Source organism: Pogona vitticeps, chromosome 4, assembly GCF_051106095.1.
Source record: "Pogona vitticeps strain Pit_001003342236 chromosome 4, PviZW2.1, whole genome shotgun sequence".
Lineage (NCBI taxonomy): Eukaryota > Metazoa > Chordata > Lepidosauria > Squamata > Agamidae > Pogona > Pogona vitticeps.
Window position 1 is genome coordinate 174,339,636 of NC_135786.1, and position 23,537 is coordinate 174,363,172.

The 23,537-nt window shown below is 42.2% G+C and overlaps 1 pseudogene; it reads right to left on the reverse strand.

The window, feature by feature from the left end:
- Nucleotides 1-21,173: 21,173 nt before the first annotated feature.
- LOC140707177 (U1 spliceosomal RNA) lies at nucleotides 21,174-21,328 on the reverse strand (annotated as a pseudogene).
- Between the last annotated feature and the right edge of the window lie 2,209 nt (nucleotides 21,329-23,537).

Below are 23,537 nucleotides of genomic sequence, written 5' to 3' on the forward strand. Positions count from 1 at the left end.
AGGTCTTCACAGTGATCAGAGAAGGAGGGCAGTGGCATAGTTTAGCATCTCCCATGGAATCTAACTATTATCCACAGTCCAGGCTTCCTCTTCGCAGTGGAAGTGGGCTCATCGCTGGTCCTGATCTATAAGCTTTCCTTTATGTCTTTAAAACTCTCTTGCTAAATGATTGGCTGAACTGCCCTGATATAATGGAGCTCCTTATAATACAGGTGAATGAGTTTTCTGGTTGCTTTAGTCCTTTCAGTTCTAAATAAATCCAGAAGAACCTAGAACGATCATGGGTAACTGCTTTTAATTTGATTGGTTACAGTTATAGCACATGGACCAGTGCTTAAACCCTGTGACAGTCTGCTTCATCATTTAACAAGTCCACCCCTGTAACTAGCAAAGGAAGCAGGGCAGATTTCTCAGGAGTACAGACTTAACTTCTGCAAGTCAAGAACAGAGATGAGGACAAACTGCCAAATGGCCCATGTGGCTGTCTAAAAAAACCAAAATAAAACTCAGCCCTCACAGACTGCCTCCTATCTCCTTCCCTGTTGCTTCCCTACCTTGCCCCCAGAATGGTAGTTTCCATTCCAGCAGACTAGCTTCCATTTCACTGCAAATAGCAGCAGGGGAGGGGCTTTCCTTTGGGCAGCCAGGCTTGTCCCACGGTTCCACGGTTAATGCCGTCCAGTGAAAATTTCATCTTGCGAGGCACGGTTTCCCATAGGAATACATTGAAATTTCATTAATGCATTCCTATGGGGGGGGGGAAGGCCAAAACAAAACAAAATTAAAATAAATCACTTACCTGTAGAGTGTAGACCAAGCCTGGCTCCTCACACTGCCTTGGTAGCCTCAGAACACCAGGAAAAAGAGTGCCAAACAGCTCAGAGCCGGCACCCATTTTGTGCTTTTCTCCACTGCAGCCCCTCCCCCTCCCCGCCTCACAGCTGATCGGCACTGGATCGGCACTGGGTTTTAGAAGCTTCCCCAGGCTTGCCCAGCAGTGGAAATGCACCGGAGAAGCCTCTAAAAGAGGCGCTTTGCTGGGGGTGGGTGGGTCGCAGGGGCAGGCCCACCCCCCGCCTCCCCCCCATGGCAAAGCACCGTTTTCAGAAGCCTCCCAGGGCTTCGTCTTGTGAAACAGGGCCATAGGAAAAATCGTTTTGTGAGGCACCAAAACCCTCGCCAGACCCAATCGTCTAGCGAGTTTTTCATCCCATGAGGCAATCATCTTGCAGGGTACCACTGTATATAGTATGGAAAATCTTTCTTCTAGAACAGGCTGAAGAATATGTGGATTGAAATGCAACGGGTGATCTTGGGCTAGGCACTCTCTCCCATCATGACTCACCCCATAGGGCTGCTATGAAAAAAGCTTTGTTACTTCTTTCAGGTACATGTATCTTCAAACAGCATGAGGGAAATTCAGACTGAAAAAATAACATTTCCAGTCGCTGGCTCTGAAGGTCATGTGGGGAGAGCAGTTACTCAGACTTCAGCTTGTAGGAGGAAAAGACAAATATAAACACAACAAAATCATAAATCTTGGCCCTAGCCAGTACAATATCTGTCAACAGGCTGGATATCACATTACAAACAGAAATTCTCTTCCACAAAACCAAAAATCCTTTTACACAGCAGGGTTTTTAAAAAAGCACATTTTCCAGCCACACAGTCAGAACCCCTCACCTATGCAAAACCAAACACAAATCTTCAGGCTGAGTGGCTGCTTGACTGTCTGCTAAGTACAGCTGTAGCTTCTGCTCCCATCTTCTCTAGCTTTCACCATGATTGCCTGTGAAGTACAGAACACAGCTGGTGGTTTAAATGGGTCCATTTTACATTGTAGTCAATAAAGCCTGTAGGCCTTCAGCACCAATGAAACAGAAAAAGACAGTGTTTGGGCTAGAAAGAAGAAGGCTTTTTAGTATGGTTTGGGCACTTCTTAACCCTTATATAAATTATATTCATTTGAAATGTGGTGCTGGAGGAGAGCTTTGTGGACACCCTGAACAACCAGAAAGATGAACAAGTGAGTTCCAGATCAAATCAAGCTGAATTATTTCTGGAGGCAAAAATGTTGACACTGAGGCTGCCCTACTTAAGGCACATGAGAAGGCAGGATTCTCCGAAAAAAAATAATATTGGGAAAGTTGGAAGGCAGCAAGAAAGAAGAAGACCAAATATGAAATGGATTACGAGGTCAGCTCGTAATGCGGCCCAGGGCAATTTTTTATTTTTAAAGAAATTCCAAAGTTTCACGTTACACTGCCAGCGCTTGCGGCCGGAATGTGGCCGGGGCATGTCACAACAGTAGAGGGGGAGAGAGGGAAGGAAGGAGTGGGAGGGGAGGGGACAGGGGGGCTCCATGACTGCATTGCACCATCCCCATCAATAGGTGGACCCCCTCCCGGCCCCATAAAGCCACCGGAGTCGAAGCTGGCAGCCTCTGCTGTCTGAGATCGCAGCTGCCAGTAAGCACACTTGGAGCGGGGCTGCGGAGGACGGCTAGGGCTGCCCCCCCCCCAATACGGCCCAAACCAAATGTATGTGCAGCCCAAACCAAATTTTCATCTTCTAATGTGGCTCAGGGAAGGTGAAAGGTTGGACACCCCTGCCCTAAAGGGAACGAAAGGCTTGAACTGACAAGAGCTGAGTAGGGCAGTTGAAGGCGAAATATTTTGGAGATCACTCATTCATCAGAGAACAACATATAAATTATGTTACATGACACTGCCTGTCATGTAAGTTGCTGATAAGCAGGGATTCATAACCTATTTAATTTTTCTCTGTTTCTCCAGCTGCCTATTTATCTGTTTCCAACAGTACTGTTTCCCCCCCTCAACTACATATTTTCTATCAAACCACATGCTAAAAAGATCCCTGTTACACAGATGAGAAACGACCTCCCTCCTAGCTAGTCTTCTATGCATAAAGTTTTTTTTCCATATGGAAGCACATAAAAATTCTCTGCTGTGGTATGAAGTGGTAGATTTGAGGGCAACAACAACAAACAAACAAACCACAATTTAGACGATGAAAATATTTATCTCGTGGAATCATCTGAGAATCACAGCAGTAGCTTCTCTCACCCCGGGGAGTTACACACAAATTAGCCTGCTTTGTTTGGTGATTCCTTTCCTTTGAAGTCTGGATTTGTAAACCTGAAAGTCTTTCTCCAGCATGAACATCTTTTGGATCTAATTACGGACAATCTAAAGGACTAAAATCCTGAGTGTCATAAACGGTGGTGATGTCATCAGCATGTGACATGAATCCTTAATTTAATAGAATTTCAAGTTTCCTTTCCTTTCCCTTCAGGGATTCCTTTTCACTTGGGGAAACTTTTGAGAATCTTGGAATCAGAGGAAAGCCCTGGGAATGGGATTGGTGGAGGAAAACTTTGGATATTAATGGCTCTCTAATAAAGAGATCCCTCGGGAGCCTCGGAACCTTAGGGGTGGGGAAGAAAACTTAAATTAAATAAACACATACCATTGTCATTAACTATTTGCAGCTCCACCAACAGATCTGCAGCCAGTCTGTTCATGACCTCAAATGCTGCAAGTGCCATAAGAATGAGGTCTGTGAAAGACATTTTTAATTGCTTGGAAAAGAAGTCCACAAAATCTTAGAACCTGGGAGCGGGATGATGGTGGCTGGGGGAAGACTGTTATTTACACCAGCGTATTAAAATACAAGTTTAAAATTCCGTGGGTGGGAGAATGACAAGTGGTGAAATCAGCAATCCAAGCTGTCAGAGGTTTCTGAGTAAGGGGGGAGAGGTACATAGGACTGCGTTGTCAATGACTGCCTGAAGCCTGCACCACTGTTCTTTCATTTTGTTTTTCTTATTGCATTCGGTACTAGAAGTGGCTTATTTGAATTGCTCATCTTTCCATCAATGCATCTAAAGGCACAACAAGCAGGTTTCTGCTTTCCCCAGGTAAAATTATTCAGCCATACTTTACTTCGTTGATCCTCTGCTTTATAACATTGGCATGCCAATCTTTTCTACATCCACATGTCCAGGATTACAATAACAGAATTTGGGGCTCCTGGAGAAACTTTGTCCCCCAGTACGTATTGAGTGCTGTGTGGACTAAAGGGAAATTGAGTCAAAGAGCTGCTTTCAGTCCATTTTTTATGGAAATGTGAACTGTAAATCAAGTAAACCACATGACATATAAATTAATTAAATAAACAAATACCTTATATTTTTATGAGAAAGCAATGAAAAACAAAGTAGAATGTAAACTAATTTCTTCACTAAAACTCTTCTTTAAATTCTTCACTAAATTTTAGGTTTTAGGGGGACACATGCTGAAATATTATGGAGAATTGGGAAGTTTTTATTTTTCTCTATTTTTAATATCATTGCTGAAGTGTCCATGTTTTATCTCTCTTTTATTTTATCATATATCATCTTAGGCAGAGGAAGAGTGCATAAATGTATTAAATGACTAGCAAACTTTTCTTCCACCATTAGTTTTGCTTTTATCATTATTGGGGTTTTTTGTGTTTGTTTGCCTGCTTGCTTTTGGTATTTGGTTTGGTGTCCTTTTCTGGCTGATTCAGTGAATACTAACCAACCAACTCAACCAACCCCAGCCACCTTTTAATTTTTACCAAAATCTGATTTTAAGGTACTAACAGGTAAAGCCTTCCATAGCATAGGGATAATTATTTGTATACCAATAAAGAGTCAAACTAGATAAAATTCATCTCACATCCAAGCTTCTCAGAATGTTCCCTGGCTTCATGGTTCCAAAAAATTAATAAACTGACATTGATTGGGTCAATACAAATCTTCCTCAGTAGTCTTAATGTTTTTCCTTCCACACAGGGGAAAAGCTACACAACTGGTTTGCTTTAAACAGTTCTGACTCACTTGACTCTCTAACAAATGTTAAATGTTGATATATTGTCAGTGCTGGTTGGACTTGGTTAAACTTTAAAGAAGGAACATGCAGAATGAATAACTTCCTAGTGTTTGTTTGAATTTACTTTTCACTGAAACAAACTGGTCATAAAAGATTAGTGGAATGTTTAAACAACCATTTTAACCATAATCTTCCTGTCACAACTTTCCATTTTAAGCTTTCCAGTGTGTTTTTAGCACAAGGATTCTAAAACAAAGGTCCCAAACTCATTGGAAAAGTGTGACAGCCTTAATGGATGGATTGCCAAGCTGCCAGGTTTTTCACACCAAGCTTGATGAATGAATTGCAGGCTAGCACAAACAGATGATCCCTATTCAACTTGCAGAAAGGGCAGTGAGCACAACTCATCTTATTGTGCAGCAGCCAAAAGGCTCTGAAGGCTGAGCTTCTTGACAAACTCCAGAGCACCATGCTGTGCAAGTACAGCATGTAAGCCAGGTGCAATGAACCAAGCACCCCTGCAGAATTATAGCATGAAACACAAAATTGAGAGTGTTGTTAAATCATTATCCCATCTATGGTTTGCAACTATTAAATTTGGCTGCTGTTTTAATTAAGATCTATAAGATCTGTGCTAGAGGTAAGTTAATTTGCAGAATGCCACAGCACAGCTGGAGTGATGCCAGTTATTCACCTGCTCCTCCTTTTAAAAGTCACCTTTCTTTTGGTCTCTGCTTAGTTGTAACTTACCCAGATTTTTGGCTTATTTGCATTTGTGCCTATTTCTATGGTCAGATGACCTAGAATCACTGCTACACAGCAACCCTTGTCTGCTCCACCTCTGTGACATCATAAAAGCCTGCCACATACCATCACAACCCCACTCCTCAATCACAGTCTCAAAATGTCAGATAATGTGATTCCGCTGACCTGGCAACCCAAGCTCAATGCTTTTCATAGTTCTGTGGTCTGCAGAAATCAGAAGATGAAATTTATTATAACCTGGAATTGACATTATCCTAAAGTTGTCAGCTTAGCAGATACTGTCTAAGTAGAGATGGGGACAAATAAAAAGAGATGATTCATTTTGCTCTATTATTCGTCAAGGTTAACAGATCAATGAATACGAATATACGAATATTCTTCGATGAATCGACAAATCAATCTGTTGATTCATCTGCAATTTAAATGGCTATAACACTGGCCCCCAATGACCTTGAGACACCAAATTTGCACAGAAGCTTCCTTAGACACTTTTCTACAACTCCTAAACGTTTGTTAAACATTGGATCATGGACCCCCAAGGTATATAGTCACAAAGAAGACCCCCCCAGGAAAGCTCCCCCAGGTACTTAGAGACTCCAGAATCACAACGGAGCTTTCTATGTCTTTCCCCAACATACCTGCCAACTTTAGTGAAGATTGGATATCAGAACTCTGAGTTATTCACCCACAAATTGGGTCCTCCCCCCCCCCCCCAGGAGAGTTTACCTCACAGCACAGAAGCCCATTCTGCTTACTGGCTGCTAATCAGCTGATCAGAAGCTGATAGGCAGCCACCCCCCACACACAGCCAGCCACCCCAACAGCCTACCTCCACACCCCCTTCCTTTCCCTACCTTAGCCCCCATGCCACTCCCACCAACACCCTCTTACCTTAATTGCTGCTGCCAAGGTCTTTTGGCCTTGGAGCCATGACTTGTAATAATGGAGACTGTCTGCCCTTTGCAAAGATGGCAGCTGCGGCTTCCCTACCCTAAATGAAGCTGCAGTCACCATCTTTAAAAAGGGCAGCCAGTCTCCATTTACATGCATGGCTCCAAGGCCAGAAGACCTTGGCAGCTGCAATTAAAATAAGAGGGTGTCGGTGGGGGTGGGGTGGCGTGACATGGGACCTAAGGTAGGGAAAGGAAGGGATAGGGGTAGGCTGTGGTATTGGGTTGGCTGTGTGGAGTGGTGGCTGCCATTCTGCCACCGATCAGCTGATTGGTGGCTGGTAGGCAGAATGGTGGGATTTATTTTCAATATGAAGAACAAATAAAAATGGGTAAATATTTATCCCTTCATATTCGTGGGGGTCTCTGGAACCCACAAATATGGATCAATGAATATTTAATGAATCGGCTATATTTGTCAGAAAAACCAATCTGTTTTTATATTCGTCCCCATCTTTACTCTTAAGTAAATACCATTTTCGCAGTACACATACAAACACCACTGCCCTGTAAGCCCCAGAACCAGTCAAGAGGGTGTGAGCACCTCTGAGTTAAAGTTGCCATATTGAATGAAGTCAAACCATCTCTTCCTTCGACATCACCCATCTAGAGATTTGTGATTCTGTCTGGAGACCAAGGGAAGCATATCAGTTCCTTGATACTTCAGCCTGCACCCTGAGACCAGACAACCCTAATTATCTCCCACTGATGGTATTATCACTATGATGTAAGAAGGGTGGAAATTGTGTCAGCCTAGACACTTGTACCTGCTGGTTTATCTAAGCATAAGGTACTCAGAAATATTCTATCAATCTATTCTTCTTTCGGTCCTGGGACAGTGCAGCCTGCCCAAGTCCATTCAGGTGGCAATGTATATACCTTCATCAGTCGAATATGCTCCAAGTAATCTCAGCTGATCCTGACTTTTGGGAACATAGTGCAGATTTGAACTCCCAGGCTTTGGCTGTACAAGTTTCAACCCACCAAGCTATGCCAGCACTTATCAATTGGTGTAGGCCCTCTGAAATCAAAGAAACGTGCATAAGCTGTAAGTCATTTTACACAATTAACATACATTCCCCATGATAAACCCATTAATTTTAGCAAATTTCCTCTACATATGATTGTCTGTGCTGAGTCTAAAGTGTGCATCTGTTATGGCAAGGGACACTGTTTTACTGCAGGGAGGCTGCAATAGGTCTCTCAAACCATGCAACTACATTTACTTTTCTGAAGCCAAATAAGCATCGGGCTGGTTCCCCACAACTCTATACATGTCTACACAGAAGTAAACCACACTGTTTTGCCAATCCCCCACCCCACCCCACCCCCCAGTAGAAGTATGTAGTAACCTAAGCCTTTGCCTGTGGGTCTGTAGATATTAGCTCCTTTGGTTCTTTCCATCAATCTCAATTCTCTGCTATATTCCCATTATCAAAATCCGCAGGAGGTACATGCCTGGAGCTGAAGGCGAGCTGCTTTCTTTTCTCGTTTTGTTTTCATGTTTAAAGTATTTTGTGCTCTTTTTTTGTAAATATAGAAGTTACTAACAGCGAACACACATATAATTAATATAATTACACATACAAGAAGAGACATCAATAATATGAAGCAGAATGAACAATTCGCTATAGACTCTCAAGGATCTCTCCATCTTTTCTGCCTTTACCCCTGGAATATGAGAGTGACTGTGTTCAAATTTCACAGACAGCACAATTTGTTCATTATCAGAACTCAGCAAAGTTCCCCACCTCATCTTCGTGGGGTCTTGGAGCTCTTTCTACCACAAGTCAGTTATGGATTGCTTCAGCATGTCATTATATTTATTCTTCTGAAAAGTAACTTTCCTTCAACAGACTCAGAGGAAGGAAAAATTCTCAAGACTTCCAGAGATGGAGGTAGAGGCAAAATGATATTGCACAGTCACCCTGGCATTGTTCTCGAAAGGGATAACTGACCCCACAGTGCATGTCTTGTCACCTTTGAAGAAAATCTTACATAAAATCTTTTAGACAAGAGAGCTGTTTTGTTCCTGTACAGTTTGCTTCAATTTCCAACTATTTCTTAACTCTTTGTGGGCCCCGGGGAGATAACCCATAATACCTCCCCAAACACCAGTAAAACATACACCAAGTTTGCAGTTTATTGAAGGATAAATTGATGGTGAGCAGGTGTCTGACTGCGGAGTCAGTAGCTGGGTGTTCAATGTGACACTGTGTGACCAATGGCAAGCTGCACAGTTCCAAGGTTCTTGCAGAAAAAGAGAAGAGTGAACTATTTCTGGAAAACACTGATAAAGGTTGCATAAGTCAGAATTGACACAAAGCCATACTACTACTACTACTACTACTACTACTACTACTACTACTACTACTACTACTATTATTATTATTATTATTATTATTATTATTATTATTATTATTATTATTATTATTATTATTATTATTATTATTATTATTTAGGCTGCTCACCTTCCCAACACATTGCTGAGTAGCCCAAGGGTGGAAACCAGAGGTGGGTGTGTACCCCCAGGCACAAGATCACAAAGGAGAAACCCATCGATTCCAGGTGTGGGATGCTGTGGCATCCTTCCTAAGCCAGACAACCCCTTGTCAATCTCTCACTCTTTGATCCTCAGAGAGAGGGGATCCCTTGCCTGTCTATCCAAAATATGCACAAAATCACCTCTCCACTGCAACAGATAAAACAGTGGCAAAAGTAGTCAACAGTACAAAGTAGCAGCCCCACAAGCCTACTAAATAGAGGGAAGGTGGGCAGGTGAATATTGTTAGAGAGAAGCTCAGTGCCCCCTTTAGGTTTTCCCTAGTGGACCAGACTAAAAACTGTTTCAATCAGATCTGCTTGAGCAGGAGTTCTCGCAACTTGCTCTGTTGCCCATCCTTGATTGGCCAGGCATGGGGGTCACATCATGTTCTCCAAGGGCATGGGGGTCTGGGAAGAAGATTCCCGACATGGTGGCCAGCTCCCCTGTGTTCTGGAACTCACCGGGATGCAACAGGACCCCATGTGATTAATTTGACTGCATGACTTTGGCTTCTGCATTTTTACTTCATGTCTTACTTTACTTCCCCTGTCCTTCACAGGCAGGGTCCTGTTTGGGGCTGGAAGGAGTACTGTATTTATAACTTTGACAGCATATTGTGAATGCCTTTTCCAAAATAGTTCTCATGTGAAGGGCAACAGTTTGGGTTAATGTAATGGTTGCTATGGTATAGTAGGCATGATCAGTCAGAAAGCACCCCTTTCATACACAGCAGTGTGCTAAGGCTAAACAAAACATTATTTGACTAAGATCATAACTCTGAGGCTAATAAGTATGGAGGGATTTATAAATATTCCATAAAACAACTTTTTTGAACACACTGTTGTATGTGTCAATATCTATTTCATGGAAGCCAACTGAATGAAATTTAGAAACAAGAAACACAACGAAGACACTGAATATAAGAATCTGAGTACCAAAAGCCAAATCACATTAACCACGTCAGAGAAGGAAAGGTGATAATTACCAGAGAGGAGGAGTAACCTACACCATCACCATCATTTGTTAAATACTCTACAGTATGGAAAGCACAAAATGCCACTGAATTGTGTTATCCCAGAGACATTTACAGCTTCATTTACAGCTCTTGAGGGGGAAAGAAATTACAACCAGTTTCCTCCATTTTGCAAGAAATGTCTCCTTGCTCCCCAAACTTCCTTAAATCCACAGGTATCAGTTGTAAGACTGGGGAGGAAATGCAGTGACCTACCTTCCAAGAATTGCATTTCCTTTCCAGCATCCAGTCCAGCTTCCAGTCTATGAAAGGGGAAATGGACTGGCAGTTGTACCCACACTCTCTTCAGGCAGTTTCAGGCTTTGTCAAGGGAAAGTAATGAGAAGTCAGCTTTTTTTGGCCAACATGCAGTTAAAGCATGGACTTGGAGGTGCATGTTTCAATTTGTATTAAGCAGAACTTTGCATCCTCCTCTTTAAAGCCTTGTGGGTTTTTCAGTGTTTCAGCCATTGTGAGGTAAACCAAGATCTGCAGCAAAAGTTAATGCACACATTTATAGGTTGTTTTATTTTTAATTATATATACCAGTAGTGACCTCGGCCTTTCAAGTGTCAGTTCATATTACTGCCCACATAAAAGTGGAGAGAAAGAAAGATCAAAATACTTTGCAACTCCATGGTGTACAGAAAGATATAAAACGCTGTAGGAAAAAATCCTTGGGGAACCAATGGCCATTAGATGTTGACTGACAATTTGTAGAACATGAGTACCTTGGGGGAAATTAATGGAGTACCTAAAGGAAGGAAGGGTTGATGCCCAGCAGTCATAACAGAAAACTCAACATTACAAAATTTTCCTACAAATCAGAGGCCCAACTGGTAGGAGCTCGAAAAAGGGTCTTCTCAGTGATCACACCCAGGTTCAGGAACTCCTTAACAAGAAAGGCTAGGGTTGCCCTCTCCTTCTGATGGCAGGTGAAGATCTTTTTATTCAGGCATGGTTTTGGCAATAAGAGCCTCCTATAATGAGATCTTGGGATGTGGTGGCGCTGCGGGTTAAACCGCAGAAGCCTCTGTGCTGTAAGGTGAGAAGACCAGCAGTCGTAAGATCGAATCCACGCGATGGAGTGAGCTCCCGTTGCTTGTCCCAGCTCCTGCCAGCCTAGCAGTTTGAAAGCACGCAAATGTGAGTAGATAAATAGGTACCACAATGGTGGGAAGGTAACGGCGTTCCATGTCTAGTCGCACTGGCCACATGACCATGGAAATTGTCTATGGACAAACGCTGGCTCTACAGCTTGGAGACGGGGATGAGCACCACACCCTAGAGTCGGACATGAATGGACTAAATGTCAAGGGGAACCTTTACCTTTACCTATCATGAGATCTTATCAGAAATGCTGGCTTCTTTGTTTCAAGGCAACCTGTTTTTATTATTTTTAAACAAGTGGTTTTGAAGTGCTTTAATTTTAATTACATTTTAATAATATGATAAATTTAATTTTGTTTTAAATCTGTTGTTTTTGAGCTGTTTCATAAACTGTCTTCAGTCCCAGATTTGGGAGGAAGGAGGTTACATAAAATAAAATAAAATAAAATAAAATAAAATAAATATGACAGCCCTGTAGAAATTCACAGGGTAGCTTTGCAAAAAAGTATTGAGTTCACACCAAAAGCAGATGTCTCAGACATGTACCCTCCAGTTTTTTCTCACATCTGTTTTGAAGGGCATATTAATTTCCATCCATGCTTTGCCTTGCAAAAGGGAATCTCTGTTTAGTCGGGTATGTTTATGTAATGAAAACACTAGCAAAGAAGAATTGATTTCCTTCTTAATGCTGTTGATCTTTTCTTTCTCTGAGCCATTTATTTTATAAGGTCTACATTCTTCTCAAGATTTACAACAAATGTGTGATGTAAATGTCAACATAATCAAGGTGAATAACAGCTCTGGACGGTCAAGCTGGATGGATCTTGAATTGTATAGCTATTGTTTTGAGAGGTCTAAAATTCATTTGCCATGTTGTTCCCCACTTAAGTATCATCTCATGGTGGTGTCAGCTACAAAATAAGAAATACTGTGGTCCTCGCAATTGTTGATTTTCATATACTTTACCACTATAAATACATTTAATAACAGTTTGACAAACAAGCAAATCTTACAGGCATCTTTATCACCTATTAAACACCACAGGGATTTATTTATTTATTTTTAGTTTACTGTGGAACTATATATTGCTCTTAGAATTGTGCAAAGTACAGAATTTACTATAACAAGATATATAGCTTAAACACGTCATCGTTTAGTCGTGTCCGACTCTTCGTGACCCCATGGACCAGAGCACGCCAGGCCCTCCTATCTTCTACTGCCTCCCGGCAGTACTGACCATCCATCTTCTGAGTAATATTTACCTCATCAAGTTTCGTCCCAAATATCCTAAGCTGTAATGATGGTAAGCATATATTATGTCTGCTATGCACTGGATGTGATTAACTTAGCAGACACAATTACTCTATAAAACTCACATTGCTTGGAAGCTTAAGCAGGACTTTGAATCACCATCTCACCCCATTTATGATTCACTATTAACAGCTGTTAGAAGGATCCCCATTTATTTTGGGTAGCTCCTGAAAAGTGCCTTCAGCAATCTGATTCATACAAAACACCTCTCAGCTATTTCCATCCATCATGGTCTTTCTTTTTCTCTTCTAAATGATAGACAAGGCAACAACATGAATCACGACATTTATATGTCCACCCTTCGAGGCACTGCATCCCTAAAGCAGTGTACAAAGCAAAATATCAGAAGTCTCATTTGGAAGAAAATCCTTTCTGTTTTTTTTAAGGAGCTCTATAGGATGTGCTGTAATGAACCATGCTCCAGGCCTATAAAGTCTGTAACATGCCTGCAGCACCAACCAATGTAACATAGCTTGGAGGAAGCCAGCTTTTGAGCTCAGTTGAGCCCTACTGTCATGTATTGTTATAAACTGGGAAACAATTACTAAAACCAACAATATCCCATGGAGGTGAGGCCTTCCCCTGAACCAACTCTGATCACACCAGAGCTAATTTGACAGGTGCTAAATATTTAAGGACTCTGGGGACCACAACATTCCATTCAAAATACTGTATTGATGATGGTTGGGTGGTTGCTTTGTTTCTATTTTACAACCAATTTTTATGAACTGGGAAAAAATGGGTTTAACCGTTTAAAATAATATTTTATCATATGAATCTGGCACCTATAATTCTATAGTAAATTGCAGATAGAGTAGGCCCACTGAATCAGTGGAACTTACAGAGAGGTTGATTCAGCAAATCCCCAGCCAATTAAATGGGCTTATTCTAGTTATCAGCTGTTGTTGTTTTTTCAAAAAAGTGAAAATTGTATTGAAAATGTATGATCAGGAAGACTGTATATAAATGAAGTAAAGCCAAAAAGAAATAATACTCCTTACCCATAACATTGTTTTACTGTGTGCAGATTTGGACTACAACTCCCAGAATTCCCCAGAGAGCCTTATCATCCAAAAATCTAAGTCTGCACTTTTCTAGTTCTAGCTATGATTTTCCAGTGTATCTCATACACTTTCTAGTTGGGTAATGAAGAGAAAGATTACAAACATTCAACCAGTCACCTGTAGGAAGAATCAGTGTTGGTCATTAGAAAGGTTAGTGGAAAAGTGATGAGTAGTTGGTCAGCTGAGGTCAGTTCAGAAGCCTCAGGAACACTGGTCTGCCAGGATACTGTATTGTCTGCCACAAAAATGGCAGTTCTTGAGCAAAGACATGTCAAAGGATAACTTGGACAAGAAATCACTAAGTTATAATTAACCTGGAGATTTCCTTCTCTATCTTGTGGCTTGAACCAACTTATTTTAGAAGCAATCCCACTTATCAGCAACAACTATTTAATTAAAAAAACAGTTAAGAATAGTTTTGGAGTAATTAATTTCCTGACAGATTGAAACACACTTGAAATTAGCTTTTACCAAGCATCCTTACCAATAATGGACCCCTAGTTTGTCATTATGTTCTAAAATACCAAAGTGTTGCTTTTTAAGCTTTTTAAGCTTTGAGTGTATTAGACTCAGTGGGATAATTAGTGAGACACTAACCTTTTCAATAACAAAGTGGAGTCAGAAAATAGGTAATAACTCAGTGTTCAAGCCTTTTTCTAAAAAAAACAAAGTTCTCTAACTACAGACACTTACAAAATTGCACCTATCCAGCAGAGTAATATCTAATTTTACACAGTTACTAAAGATAAATGATTTTTCCTGATCAAATTATATTGGGATGAATAATTTCATACTATATAATTGGTGAGCTGGATAATTCAATAAGCCCATTTACTATGGTTGACTTCCTTTTACAAGTCAAAATTCCATAATGAGGAAGGCAGCTTTGTCAAAACAGCTGCCAAATGGCAATTGCATCATAAAAAAAGGATTAATCAGTAAATTAATTAAACATTCCATGTATGTAAAAACCTGCTGTATACTGGAAAATGTGAATGGCCTGACAATAGTTCTTGTAGCAATGCATTTAAGTAGACCAGTGTTTTTCAATGCTGTACAAAATCAATTGTTTTGTGTGAGCAAAAAGGTCTTCTCTTTTGCAGGTTAGCTGGACATGAAAAAAAAAGGTTTTAAAAAAGTCCAGTATCTTATTCAAAATTTATGAGTCTACAGACCTCCAGTTTCTAAAGCTGCTGTGCTGATCTGATGAGGTCATGCATGACCAGGCATACAACCAGAACCTCAACTGGATTGCCACGGCAAATTCCACAGTCGGTATTCTGACAATATAAATATTGAACAGTATGCTAGCCATAATATTTTTGTTTACTATGTTGTCTTGCACCACATTCCTGTTCAGCTTACTTAGGTGGTAGCAGAATTAGAGACGGTGCTGGTTGGTTTGTTTGTTTTTTAATTTAGGATGAAGTGTACAGGTATGTGTCTTGGGTGCTTGCTTTCTTGTTTGGGCTTTGTTATAAGTCACCAGTCGGTTTTGGCACAGCACTGTTTGTCTTTTTCCTTCACCTTCCCCCTCTCCCCCATGTGGATTTCTGGAGGTTCTTTCTTCCATTTACAGTTGTCTTGCCTGGGAGGAGGTTTTGCAGCAGCTGCTACTAGATGGATACAGCCCTCTTCCCCGACCCAAACCTGACTCCCAGTACAAAGTTTGCACATTCCTGAGTTGACAAGCTACAGAAATAGCTTTAAAAGAATAATGTGCCAAAGGCAGATTCTGGAGATGGTTTGACCCCAGACCTAGACAGCTGCCTGTCTGCAGTCTGGCACAATAAATCTTTTGTTTGAGATCTACCATCTTGCTAAGTCAGAGTGATATTTCACATCCCCCTCCAAGTTATAGAAATTTATGTTTCCATTCAAGTGAATGGCAGTTGTGGGAACTTGGAAATCCAGATAAAAGCTCCAATTCAGGCATGAATTAGATCAGAGGGGGCCTAGTTCCTGCCATATCAAATCAGATCTAAATCTGCAGCTCAAATTCAGCATCCAGACTGCAGCCCTTTACATTTACAAATAAAAATACAAAATAAGGCCACATGTATTACAAATGTTCAAAGGTAGATTTACTTTGATTTTAAGCTCTGTGCATTATGTTTATTATCCACTCCGTGCAGCAGGAGAATGTGAAAGTCATGTGAACTCATTTGTGGTAAGTTTTCTTAGTGGGTTATGAGATAGAGAGAATTAATGAAATTTGCCATTTAAGATCTCATTTTATGAGGAATGAACTGTGTTCATCCTAAATAACCCTACTACCAAATCCTGGGCACAGGGAGTTCAGAAGATGTTATTTAATGGAAAAATGTTGTAGGCATGAGTGTTCTAAGGCAGCGGTCCCCAACGTTTTTCGGTCTGCGGACCGTTTGGGTGTGTGTGTGCTCCATGAGCGGACCGGTTGGGGGTGGGGCACCCCGCTCTCATGGCTGTGTGTGTCACGCTTGCAGGTGAGCATGTGGCCTTCATGCTAACCCTCCCCCTGGTGCCTCTTGCAGGAGAGCAGCGCCCCTTCCCTGTGGGGAAGCTGCTGTGGGGCAGCCAGCTGGGGAAGCGCCAATGGCCAGTCACCAGGCTTGGCGCCGCCCAACCCAGGGCGAGTGGCCTGGCAGGAGCACATGCGCGATTCTGTTGCTTCCTGCCCAGCGGACTCTTCCTGGGCGGGAAAGGTAGGCCGTACGGGGCGCTGCTGAGGTTCCAGGAGTGCGGCTCGCATTCTGGGGCCCTCCAGGAAGGCGTGGCAGAAGGGGAGAAAGAGGCAATGCCAGCCATGGGATCATCCACACCAGAGCATCTTCCGTCAGCTTTCTCCCTTCTCCTGGAAAAAGCCACTTTAAAAGACCCCCTCCCTGCCCTGCTTGGAAAGGGAGGGCTGGTTGAGGCAGGGAGAGGGGGCGAACGAGGAGGACGGATGGATCGACCGTTCCCCCCCCACTTTCTTTTCTTTCACTTGGACTTAAAGAGTTGCACGGAAGGAGCCCGAGATAGGGGAGGTCAGGCGTGTGGGAAGTTCCTGAGGGAGAGGGAAAGGAGTCCCTCCTCTTTCTCCTCCCTTTTGTTGCCCCTAAAAAGACACACAGCCCTACCCAGCTTGGTTTCCTGAAGCATTTCCAGCGGCCCTGGAAGGCAGCTTCTCTCCGCAGCCTGTGCATAAAAAGTCTGCCTGCCGGTCCAACAGAGAAGGCGCAGAGACAGGCCAGCTGGGCCAGTGTGGAGGAAACGCTGCCTCCAGGAGGCAAGATTTGCAAAGTTGCTCCATCTCTCTTCCCCTTCTGGCTTCAGCTATTACCCTCTCTCCCGCTGCCACCCCCCCCCGCGCAAGTACCTCCACGTCCTGGTTTCTTGCAGATGAAGAGTCAGCCTGGCAGGAAGCAACAGAATCGCGTGTGCACTCCCACCGGGCCACTCACCCTTTTGCGAGGTGTGGTCACCTCTCAAAATGGCTGTCACCTCTCAAAATGGCTGCCACCTCTCTGCTCGTTGCCGACTCTCAGCTGTTCGGCGCTCTGCTCACACAGACTCCGGCCGTTCCGGGGCTACCAAAGCACTGTGAAGAGCGGGGCTCGGTCTACTGTACCTGGTGAGTGACTTTTTTCTGACTTTTTTTGGTTTCTGCCTTTTTTCCCTCCATAGGAACGCATTAATTAAATTTCAATGCGTTCCTATGGAAAACCCGCCTCGCAAGACGAAAAAAATAGAGGCACCAAAGAACTGACAAGACCCGTTCATCTTGCAAGGTTTTCATCTCACAAGGCATTCATCTTGCAAGGCACCACTGTATGCTGAAGGAAATAACCAGAGTCCTCTCCCCTGGCCTTCAGATATGTCTGTGGGGTTTTCATAAGGCAGATGTTGTTTGTGCAGCACTGCCCTAAGGTGATTTGCCTAGCTGATCGGCCTTGGATTGCCAAATAAGAATTTGCACCTTCCCCCCTTTGACCTTAACATCCTGTCATTGCAGGATAGCCTAGACTTGTCGTTCTTTCCAGAGGCATCTGCCTTGCTAATTTTAAGAGCCCCTAAGAATGTCAATAATGATGCCACTTTAATTATGACCCTTTCATATTCTTCCCTACACATGAGCTCCCACTGCCTACAAATGCATTCTAACGACAGAGGCGATATAGGGCCCCTGGTATCTTGGAGTCTACCCCTCAGCTATCCTATTTTCAAAACCTGGTACATATCGGGCATGCACTAGGATGTTAAACTGCAGTGCCCATAACGTAAACGCCCTGACCAATGTCAATACCTGTTCTGAATGTGACGCAAGATTGCTTATAATATGAACAAACACCTGATTGTCATATCAAGATCGTACTACTGAATTTAGTGGTAGTGCACTCCCACTATTGGGGAGAATTCTATCAATGTCAAATCCCTGGTAATGCCATTCTGATGCCACTCATCGGGCCATGTGCCAATGCACTACCTTCCTCTAAATTAAATTTTGAACCCAAATAAACCTGCTGCATCCGCTTGAACCCGAAAGTCTGTTTTCAGCCCGATTTTGCCTCTATAAAGGAACGTCCCATTAAATTCTGCCAAACTGACTCCATACTAAAACTCTTCTTTCATTCCACATGTGACCCTGGTATTATGTAATGGTCATTGCAGACCTTACATGGCATTGCACAGTCATCGCAATAATGCGCGTCCAGGTGCTACCACTCTTCAAGCAAAGTTTAGGTGTCCAACAATCTCCAGGAGCAACCTCAGAGACACCTTTCATTTCTGCAATAGTGTTGCTATCCTGATCCTGGGGTCCACTAATTTATTGTCAGGCAGCCACGATGTCTGATGCATCATGTCCAGCTCTGTTCCCCAGAAAGTGAAGGATGTGGCTGGTCCTTCAGTTATTTCTTTGGCCAGTGGTAATCCCAGTTCCTCAGACAATGCCTGAAAGCTGTTTAGGATGAATTTAAACCTTTCTGAGGATCTTTCCCAAAGAAACTGTAGTCATTAAGATAATGGGCTGCAAGTCTACAGCCCACCCTACACCTGAGCTTCTGTTCAATAATGAGCTGAACTGTTCGAATGCAGCACATGACACCAAACACCCCATAGCTAAAGCCCTACCTTAATTGGGCTGGGTGCCTTTTTCAGGAGTACCCCCGCCACTGTTGGGTTTTCTCCACCTCCTATGCCCTTGTTCTATCGTGGAGCACTGGCCCTAAAGCATGATGTATTTGGGTGTTGGCCTCCGCATGTGAAACACTTGTGCCTTCTGGGATTTTCCCTTTGTGAGTGGTAGTGGTGCTGGGGGACTCCTGTTCAACACCTTAATCATGAGCCTGTGGAGTTTCTCAGGGGTCCATGATTCCCCATACAATTTCACATATATATGAAAAACCTGATGTTATTAGACTCCACCTTCCTTTATCTCTGACTATTGGGCATGTTGACTAATAGCAATGGGAGTTGTAGCCCAGCAATATCTAGAGGACCACAGTTTCCTCCTCCTTGCCTAGGACTCACAGGTAACTTCCTGTTTTCTTGGAACTAAGCTCTATTAAACTCTATAGGACTTAATTTAAAGAATTCTACTTCTTTAGTTACTTTTCTGCTCTTCTTTTCAACGTACTGTTGCCCATCTACCTGTTGTCATTTTTGTTTTTCAAACTGCATTTTAAACTACATCATATTTTTTATGAACAGCAGCATATAAATACTTCAAATATTTTTAAAATGCATTTGGTTTAACATTTCTTTTTTGACTGGTGGACATGACAGAACTTTCATTTGTATCCTTTGGGGGGCATAATAATGGTGTCAATCTTAGTCCAAACTGGGACTAAATTGTAACTTTTTTAATGCACTGAGGATGAGCTCAGATCAACTCTGAATCAGGCCCCAAAAAGTAGATATTGTTGGAGTTTCTGCAACATTGCATGCTGCCTTTAGTAGGTTTGGCTTGGAGATATCTTTCTAGGCTAGTGTGACTGTCAATCTATCCAGCACTAACCAATCATTCCTTAAAGGAGACCTTTGTCCTCTCTGTCTGTTGATGTCAGTTCATTTTTAGTTTCCTGTTGATCTGTTTACAATTGTAAGTAATGAAACCTTTTATTTGTTTTATTCGTTCTCATTCTAATGTCTCAGAGGGAGTTACTGAGACAGTAAGTGCCGGTTAATGAGAAATAGGGGTGGACTACTCTGGGAAACTATTTTCCTCTGTGAATCCCTGCACTTCTGCTGCATAGCTAGAGGAATTAAACAAAAAATTCAAAAAAAAAATCTGCAACAGATATTTTCCGAGATGTATGAATGCAATAGAAACTTTTGTTTTATTTGGAGAGTTATTACATTAAAGGGAAGATCTGGAGAGAGAAACAAGAGAGTAGCTGCTGTTCTTCGCTTCGAGGCCTAAACAGATGAAGCTGGTCTGCTTTGTTTTGGAAAAGTCAAGGTACTGAAAACTTCACTGATGTTGGTTGTTGCTGTTGGCAGGAGAGATACCTAGTGATACACCAAAAGGAAGAAGTAAAGAAACTAAAAAGTTAATAGCAATCAGAAATGTAGTACGTCTTCTGAAGACCACATGTTGAGCTTTTATCTTTGCCATCTTCTCTTCCCTTAAGGAACCTAGGATATTTATACAATAGCTGAAAGAACAACTTTGAAGTGTCATTTGTTGAGCTGAGCATAAGTTATGATTTTGCTTGAGCCCAGCGGGATATTCAGCTACAAAAAAGAGAGAGTTTTGAAGTTACAGGCTATGCTTTTCTGAACCATTTGTTTCCAGGATTCTTAAATGCGAACCATGATCTCTGCCTTTGAATAGGAGTCTGGATTTCAGCTGAAGAACCCTAAATAAAGCTTACAATAGGCTGCAACGGCACACCACTGTTTTTTAAAAGAGTAGGGCTCGAGGTTATATAAGTATGGTGGATTTGCTTGTGGAAATACATTGGCGAAAGGTAATTAGTAAGCTGGCTTATTGTTGTTCATACTTGAAGAGTAAAATATCTAACATTATTGCTTTCACATAAGAGTAAAAGTTTTGAAACTCTTGTACTGAACACATGATATGCAGTGACTTCTACTCATTTTGCATTAGAAATAATGTTTTTTTTTTTGTCAACTTTGGTTTGTTTAGCTCTGGAGCTATTGCTAGCACTGATTGTGCCAGAAATAACATTGATTTCCATTGATAAAAATCATGATTCTCAGTAAATATAATCCATTGAAGTTGTTACTACTAGTTGTATACCGTATTTTTTGCTCCATAAGACGCACTTCCCCCCCCCCTAAATAGTGGGGGAGAAAGTATATGCGTCTTATGGAATGAATACAGAAAAAAGGGGTTCAACCACCACCACCACCCAGAAACCCCCTACTGCCATGCTAGGAGGCCTCTGAACTAGCACCAGAGACTGCTTGCTGTTTAGACCCCACCATTCTGCACTGCTGCCTTTCCAGGATCTGCTTCCTGCAGCCCACCTGGAAAACCAGCAAGGCTAACAGGCCTATGGTAGCAGGCAGTGAAAATAGCCAAGGACCAAAGAGTAATTCTAGAAAGAACAGGGGAAACCACAAACATAGTCCCCCACTTAGGCAGTTGATTTCCCCACCTTTGCGAAAATTACAGGGGTCAGCACATCCAGAATGCAATAGATAGGCCTTACCCCAGGAAAACCACTCTTACAACAGTGGTATCTCTCCTGCCAAGAATGAGTTGGAATGTCCCCTAAACCACCTGCTCTTCTGTGGCCTGTCCCCCAAAGGCATGGTGAGCTCTGGCTACACCTCCTGATCAGAACAGGGCTGCACAGCCCCAGTCCCAAAAGAGGCAATGCAACCCCCCAAAGTCCATAGAGGGCCACTAAGAAAAAAAAGGCAACTGTGTCACAGAGGAAGGCGCAAGCACACAGCCTCTCCTCTCCAGTTGCAAGCTTCAAAAGAGGCCGATTACAAGAGGACGCCTGTTAAATAAGACACTCCTTCCCCCTCCCCTCCCAGATTGTTGCAACATGAATAGCATGTCTTGGGCTATTCCAGGTGGGTTGGGCAAAGAGGCTCTGTGTGGCAAAGTTCCTTGCCCACAAAGTCCTCCATTTGTCTACAAAAGAACTGCAGTTTATGATGATGTGATGATTGGGATACAGGATTCTAGAAGAAATGACAACATGATTTAGGGAAAATATTTTATTAAAAATATTTAGATCTTGAACGTCTTTGCAAAGACTCTAATGTTACGTGCTTGACAATTCCAGTTGTGGCTGAGTTTCTTTCTCTTTTCTCCATAGGTCTATTCTTTCATCTTTATCCATTCAATGCTTGAGTACATTTATATATTTGGTGGAGGGAAGCAATGAAAGCACATCAACAGGCCTCATTACAATGAAGTGTGCTAGGAACCACTTGCAATGTGGAACTATACTTTTACTTGCATTATACCTTCAGTTGTTTAGACCCTACATGTCTGTGCAAATGAATGGAAAGATGAAGGACTGAGGTCCGCTATTCTGCCATTAGCAGCTGTCCAGCAGTAAGGCAGTGGTGAAGGCGTAACTAAGCATAGCATCTGATACCATTCTGTATCATGGTTGCCAGGTTTCAGAGTGAGAATTTAATGGATTCTCAGAAAAATTATTGTTTGTGATGGCAATATGTCTCCCAACGTATCAAGAAACTCCAATGAAAAAATAGTCAAACACGGCGAGATTTTAAAAAAATCTTTCATGGGAGTTAAAAGTTCAGCATTTTTTTTAATCCACAGCAGCATAAGAAAAAAGAAGAACAAAATAATTTGTCTCTTGCATCAAACACCTTTTATTTTGCACAAAATGCAAGTTTTGTGTGTATGCAAAACCACAATGTGTGTGGTTGTTGTTTACCTGCCTTTGCTTTCCATGTTGTTTGTCCAGTGAGCAGGAAGAAAAAAGTCCTGCTGGACTTTGTGGCACCCACAAGATTCACTGAGACAAGCAAAGGTGCCTCTGAGGGTGAGTCCTGGCAGAGGCTGCCTCCATGTAGAGTGTATTTTGGCAGCCTTTGTCAGAACTCATCCTTCCAGAGAACTTTGCAAGTCTCAGGGAATATCGTGATTCCCACAAAGCAGTAGGGTGCTTTTCTGGAAATACAGATGTTTTACATCCAAGTAAAATAAATTCCAGTAATCATCTCAGATGAAGCAACCTTAGGAACAACAGAAAGCAGGCAGGAGATTGGCTGAAAGCTCTTCAACTGATTAGCACTTAATCACACATACATCGTCCACTCAGGTGTCAAATGTCATGTCCCAGAAGCAGAAGACTGTCAGCTGCTTTCTGCCAAAGTGAAAGATTTCCCCTTCCTTCTGAGTAAAAATAAAAGCCCATATTGTGCTTATAACGGGGAGGGGGGAGGCATCAGATAAAGGATTTTGTAGATTCTGACAGAGATTCTTTTGCTTTGTCATGCATGTGGAAGGTAAATGGCATAATATTCCATCACTTGTACAAGCTGGCCATTAATGAGTCCCTACTTTGCACCTCAAGAATCATAGTGGTGACTTGTTAAATATAGGCTAGAAGTGACTGTATATTAGTATTTTGCCTTTTACATGCATAACCAAGCAACAGGATTTCAGCCCTCATGTGCCTAACAGGTAGCAACAAGAAACATGCACGTGCAATGAAAGAAAGAAAAGGAGAAAGAGGTTAGGGATGTGGAAATCTGCTACTTCCACTCTCCTGCTGCCCAATTCTTCTTCTTTTTTCAACTATTTTCCCTTTTCCCTTTGCACCAGTCGAATTCAGTAGGCACAGCTATTATTGGTATGGAAAAGATGATGATGCTGGAATTCAATGTTCAAGGAACCACAAAAGAAATAGGTGGCAACTTTCATTCATCAACTAGCATGGTGGAATTGAAAAGGGTTCAAAGCCAGACTTTTAAGAATAA